This window comes from Marmota marmota, unplaced genomic scaffold, assembly GCF_001458135.2.
Source record: "Marmota marmota marmota unplaced genomic scaffold, marMar, whole genome shotgun sequence".
NCBI classification, from domain to species: Eukaryota; Metazoa; Chordata; class Mammalia; order Rodentia; family Sciuridae; genus Marmota; species Marmota marmota.
This window is the reverse complement of record NW_026000103.1, coordinates 1,917,521-1,924,250: the sequence shown is the minus strand read 5'-3', so window position 1 is coordinate 1,924,250 and position 6,730 is coordinate 1,917,521. Positions and strand designations below refer to the sequence as shown.

General features: G+C 38.0%; 1 protein-coding gene across 1 annotated transcript in view; it reads left to right on the top strand.

Moving 5' to 3' along the window:
- The first annotated feature begins 6 nt into the window (after positions 1 to 6).
- Positions 7 to 6,730, top strand: part of Dennd4c (DENN domain containing 4C) — a 96,194-nt gene continuing 89,470 nt past the window's right edge. The window contains exon 1 of the mRNA XM_048783898.1: positions 7 to 19. The gene's annotated coding sequence lies outside the window, so the exon portion shown is untranslated. The remainder of the gene's footprint in view (positions 20 to 6,730) is intronic.

Sequence of the window (6,730 nt, the reverse complement as noted above, 5' to 3'; positions counted from 1 at the left end):
CCGGACCTCTGCCGCCTAGGTGGGGAGCCGGGTGGTGGGGGGTTGGGACCGGGGGCTCCCGGGGGATCGAGAGCTCCAGCGGGTGGCGGTGTTTGCAGAGAGGTTGGGGTACGGAGGGGTTCCGGGGGAAGAGCGGGGGTGCCCGGGCAGGTGTCGCAGGTGAATTGAGGACATTTCCTCCTCGCCGTGTGGTGGCTGATCCCTAGGGCTTTGTTGGGGGTGACTTGTAACGAAGGCCGGTTCCGTCCAACTCCCGAGTGACTAAACACAATTAAAGCCAACGAATGAGCCTCTAGTGCTGACTCCTGTAAAGTGCTGTACCTTTTCTGTATTGAAGATGCTGTCATGTCCTTTTTTCCTCTTTTTTTCTGCTTCCGCGGCCTTTTCCCTCCCAAAGACCGTGCTTCATCAGAGCAGAGAAGGAATGACCCAGTTTTAAATGGTGTGTGGGGTTCTTCCACACGGGAAAATTTAGGGCAGTAACCGTAGTTACTTGAGTAAATATGAGAGTGTAATTTCCAGTAGCGAACCCTTGGCTGCTTGTGTGCTTGCCTCAGAAATTGTCTAATACTGTAACCTGAGAAATCGATCTCCTGAGTCTGCTTTAATTGTGTACAAGCCCAAGTTAAGGGGTTCTTCCGAAACCACAATTCGGTACGAGTAGATTTTCCCTTCAGGTTTCCCAGTTTAGAGGGTGACAGGCGTGTAGTTCTGACGTGCTTAGTTACTAAGTTTTCAGTAAATGTTTGATTTGGGGTGATTATGTGTGTTAAGCTATGTATTTTGCGTTTTTTTTTTTTTTGTTTTGTTTTTGGGTACATCCTACAAGAGTGAAATTAATTGCAAAAGGAAAACTTCATCTCTGTGCATGAAAGGATACGTATTCTCTTGCTCACTATAACTTAAAAACAAAAAACGAAAAACAAACAAAAAAACAAACCAAACCAACAAAAACTTATTTTCTACCCTGTTCTTTGTATTACTGTTAGAGAGTTGTAAATTGCCTTTTTTTTGTGTGAGACTAGGAACTCAGAAATAAACTTAGATTTGTAGATTTGTGTTCATAAACATGATCTGTCTCATAGGCTTACTTTCTTTCTTTTTTTTTTTTTTTTTGAAATGTCAAGGAGTTTTCTGCTACTCAGTCCATACTTTTCCCCCATTGGTATCCCGTTTTACCAAGTTGCAAAATAGTTGATTGAGATTAGGGGTCTAATCTCAGTTGACTTTGTCCAGTAGTACCTTACCTAATGTACAACTGTTAAGGCTTATTAATTTGGGTAATAGAAAAGCTATGATGTTAGAATTGTTGAAGTTGTGGGTTGGAGCAACTTCTGTATAATTTGTTAACGAATACATTCTGTTGTTGAGAGTAAATATAGTATTTGTAGTATAAACTTGAGCTTTTAGTTGCAGAAATTGGCAACAGAGTTGGTGTGTAGAAACTGTTCTTAAAAGCTTTTTAAATTACAAGGAACTGCAGTGGTGTGTAGGTTGTAACAATTCATGATGCCAGACTTAGAAGGTTATTTGGGCCAGGAGCTCTTTCTAAAGAAACAAGTTTTGTAACAGAAAAGCTAACTTGTAGCTATATGCAAGGGATTTTGCATGATAAATAATAACCAGGAAACTTTGCTCTTTGTTTATTGGCCAGTTAAGACCAAAACATTTCATATTTTCATTGTAGTTTCCTGCCAAGACAAATACTGGTTTTGCATTGGCTTTACTCCTCAGTTTGAAGACCAGGTTTCAGTCTTGTGCTTACATCTTAAGTACAGGTTGTAAAGTAAAAAAGAAAGTTGCCGAGTCAGTGACAGCTCATCTCATTTGATTTTCTGATTTGGAAAACAGTTTGTTATAATTTGAATTTCCAATTTAATATGCTTGCTGAAACTTAGTAGGGCAGATAAACTTTCACAGTATATGAATTATATGTTATCATCTGTAAGCTGATACCACAAGTTGTACCTCTTCTTTTCAACTGTCAATTTAACAGACTTGTATTAATGGGGTACTTTGTGGTAATGGAAAACTCCTTGAAGAGTTAAAACTTGGGGGAACAATTCAAATAGTTTGCTTGGTATAAAACCATAGGTCTTTAACATCAGATTATAGGACATTCCAAAATTAATTAATTTTATTATTTGAAATATACAGTTTAGTGTTTGTGGAAAGAACGTTGCTTATAAACTTAAAATTAAAACCCAGAAATTTTACATATATATGTAGGTATATGGATATAAAAAAGCTTAATGTGGTATTTGATTTTTTTTTTTTTTTTTTTAAACCAGGAATTGAACCCATGGGTGCTTAACCACTAACCCACATCCCAGCTCTTTTTATTTTTTATTTTGAGATGGGGTCTTACTGAGTTGCTTAGGGCCTCCCTAAATTGCTGAGGCTGGCTTTGAACTCACCATCCTTCTGCCTCAGCTTCCTGAGTCCCTGGCTTATAGGTGTGTGCCACCATGCTTGTATTTGAAAATGTTTTCTTTTTCCTTTTTTCTTTTGAGGATCAGGGTACTGGGGATTGAACCCAAGAGTGCTCAACCACTGAGCTGCATCCCCACTCCTTTTTATTTTTATTTTGAGACAGGGTCTCACCAAGTTGCCCACACTGGTCTTGAATTTGTGATCCTTTTGCCTCATTCTCCAGGGTTGCTGGAATTATAGGCATGTGCCACCATGTCAGGGTGAAAACTTTTACTTAGAAAAAAATATAATATGATTAAAGGAATTCAAAACAAAAATTTAAAATTATTGCCACTTGTCTCCCAGTTCCTGTTACAGGGGATTGAACCCTGGGATACTCTACCTATGAGCTTTATCCTCAGTCCCCTGCCCCCTACCCCCTTTTTGAGGCTGGGTCTTACTAAGTTGCTGAAATAAAATTTGTGATCTTCCTGACTCATTGCTACTCCCTCACTCCAGTTGCTGGGCCCTGCTTCATTTATTTCTTAATTTCTTCATTATTTCTGAAAGCATAAATGTTATATCTTTTTTAATTATGGAAAAAGGATCTGTTCTGTTGGGATAAAAATATGACTAACATAACAAAAAGGTGAATCTTGAAGTCTAGTAGGGTAAATAGTCCTATAAATAAGTACCGTAAGTATAGCACAACTAATATAGAATAGTGCAAAAGATGAAGCAGAGAGAATCACCCAACTTTGTATGATTCAGCAGAGATGGTTACATAATAGGAATCATTTAATTTAAATTTTGTTGCTGTTGTTGTTGTAGATGGACATAATACCTTTATTTTATTTATTTATTTTATGTTGTGCTGAGGATTGAACCCAGTGCCTTACATATGCTAGGCAAGCACTCTGTCACTGAGTCACAACCACACTGAGCTACAACTACAGTCCAGGAGTCATTTAATTTAAAATTCAAAGAATGTTCCTAATCGGCACAAAGTAATGAAAGAATGTGACAGATTTAATTAAAATGCAGTAATTTAGTATATGAGCAAAGGTAGTTTTGGAGGGCAATGGATATTAAGCTGGAGGGATAAATGGGGACTATGTCATGGAGGGTCTTAAAGTCAAAAGAAGACCCTCCAAGCTGGACACGGTGGTGCATTCCTGTAATCCCAGTGGCTTGGGAGACTGAGGCAGGAGGATCACAAGTTTAAGACCAGCCTCAGAAACTCAGAGGGACTGTCTCAAAATAAAAAATGGGGATGTGACTCAGTGTGTTAAACGTCCATGAGTTCAATCCCTGGTACCAAAAACAGGAAAGAAGAAAGGAAGGGAAGGAAGAGAAGAAGGGAAGGGAGGAAGGGACATGAGGAAGGGAAGGGAGGGAGGGAGGATGAAGAGCCAGTTAAGGATTTTAAACTGTTACATATTTTTTACTTCATGTTTTGTTTGTGCTAAAATTTTTAAAATTGGTCTATTATAATTATACATAATGGTGTGATTCATTGTTATATATTCATAAATGCATACAATATAACAATATAATTTGGTCATTGTTGCTCCCCAGTATCTCCCCTTTTTTTCTCTTGCTCCCTTGCCCTGGTCCCATCTTCACTCTACTGGTCTCCTTTCTATTTCCTTTTCCTTTTTTCTTTCTTTGTCAGTACCCAGCAGCTCTGTATCGCTAAGCTACACCCCCAACCCTTTTTATTATTTTTTTTAATATTTATTTTTTAGTTTTCGGCAGACACGACATCTTTGTTGGTATGTGGTGCTGAGGATCGAACCTGGGCCGCACTCATGCCAGAGGAGCGCACTACCGCTTGAGCCACATCCCCAGCCCCCCCAACCCTTTTTAAATTTTTATTTTGAGACAAGATCTCCCTAGGCTGTTGAGTCTGGCCTCGAATTTGTGATCCTCTTGAGTTGCTGGGATTGTAGATGTGCATCACCATGCAGGCCACCCTTCTATTTTTATGAGATTCCCCACTCCCATTTTTTTTTTTTTCTTTTTCCTCTCCAGTTTCCACATATGAGAGAAAACATACATTCCTTTACTTTATGAGTCTGTCTTAGTTTGCTTAACATGATGCTCTAAAGTTTCATCCATTTCCTGCAAATGACATAATTTAATTCCGTTTTGAAGGATGGACTGGGAGAGCAGCTTTTATGAGGCTGCAGGTTCATCTGTTAGAAGGTATTGAAGGCAATTGGTAATAGTACTAATAGCATGAGGGAGGGGAAAGGATACATCCTGAAAACAAACTTTTTCTTCTGGCCCAGGGGCCTTATCTCTTTAGCCTTATTTTCTCCTTATCCACTATGTACCAGTTACACCAGCCTATTTTCAACTTCTTTACCTCAGTGCCTTAACATGATTCCATTTGCATGCTACCCTTGCTGAGAGCTCTTTCCTGATCATGGTATCTAGTTATGGAGATGGGTTATTGCCTATCAGATTATCTTGCTATCTGTAGAATTTTTTTTCCTTCCTTTTTCACATTTGGTCTACTTAGTAATTTTGCAGCTATATGCAGTCTGTTTCCTTTTTACAATTTTAAATGTATTTTTGCTCTTTCTGTTTCATTGATCTTTATTTGGGTCTCTTTAATTTCCTCAGCTGTGTTTTGTAATTTTTATTTTACAGTTTTGTATATATTTTGCTCAGTTTATCCCTAAGTATTTCACATTTTATTTTTAAATATTTTTTTAGTTGTCAATGAACCTTTATTTTCTTTATTTATATGTGGTGCTGAGAATCAAACCCAGTGCCTCACATATCCTAGGCAAGTGCTTTACTACTGAGCCACACCCCCAGTCCATATTTCATGTTTTTGGATGCTATATGTTGCTAATGATCCTGTATTTAAATTTTTTTCCAGTTTTTGGTGTATAGAAGCACAAATGATTGTTTTGTATATTGACTTTGCATTCCGTTACATTAGTAAACATAATTTTTACTTCCAGTTGATTTCTATTTCTTTCTTTTTTTTTTTTTTCTTTTTTTTTTGGTGGTGGGTGTTACCAGAGATTGAACCTGGGGTGATTTACTACTGAGCCACATCTCCAGCCATTTTTAATTTTTATTTTGAGAGAGAGTCTTGCTAAGTTGCTCAGGCTGGCCTTGAACTTGTGATCCTCCTGCCTCAGCCTCCTGAGTCAGTGGGATTATAGGCATGTGCAATCATGCTAGACTCGGAATAGCTTTATTTCTTTTTCTTGCCTTTATGATTTCCTTCTTTCTGCTTTCTTTGGATTTGTTTTTGTAATTCTTTCTCAAATTTCTTTTTCTTTTTTTTAATATTTATTTTTTAGGTGTAAATGGACATAACACAATGCATTTATTTTTATGTGGTGCTTAGGATTGAATCTGGGTCCTGCCCGTGCTAGGCGAGCGCTCTACCGCTGAGCCACAATCCCAGCCCATCTTTTTCTTTTTTTTTTTTTTAAAGGTTAATCTTTAAAAAAATTTTTTTAGTTGTAGATGGACACAATACTTTTATTTATTTTTTAAATGAGGTGCTGAAGATCAAATCCAGTGCCTCACACATGCTAGCCATGTGCTCTACCACTGAGCCACAACCCCAACTCCTCTATCTTAAGGTTGAAATCTAGATTTAAAAAAAATTTTTTTTAGATGTTTGGACCTTTATTTTATTTGTTTATTTATATGTGGTGCCGAGAACCGAACCCAATGCCTCACACATGGCTAGGAAAGCACTCTACCACTGAGCCACAGCTTCAGCCCCAAAGATTTTTTTTTTTTTTCCTTCAGTTCTAGAGATTGAACCCAGGGCCATATGAATGCTAGGTAAGTACTACCATTGAGCTACATCCTCAGCCCTTTTTTTCTTTTTCAAAATTTGATTTTGAGACAGAGTCTTGCGATAGAGCATGGTGGTGCACTCCTGTAATCACAGTGGCATGGGAGGCTAAAGGCAGGAGCATCGCAAGTTCAAATCCAGCCTGAGCAATTTAGCAAGGCCTTCCAATAAAGATATTGTCTTTAAATAAAAAATAAAAAGGGCTGGGGATGTGTGCAGTGGTTAATTGCCTTGGGTTCAGTACTGGGTACCAGCCAGATTGCTCAGGTCAGCCTTGAACTTGTGGTCCTCCTGCCTTTTGATTTGCTAGTATTATATGCATATGTCATCCATGCTAAGATGAAGTTTAGACTATTGATTTGAGACCTTGCTTTATTTCAGATGAAAGTGTTCAGTGCTATACATTTTTTTCTCCAAGCACTTCTTTAACTGAATTCTACAATTTTGGTATGTTTATCTCTCTTTTTTTTTTTTTTTTTTTTT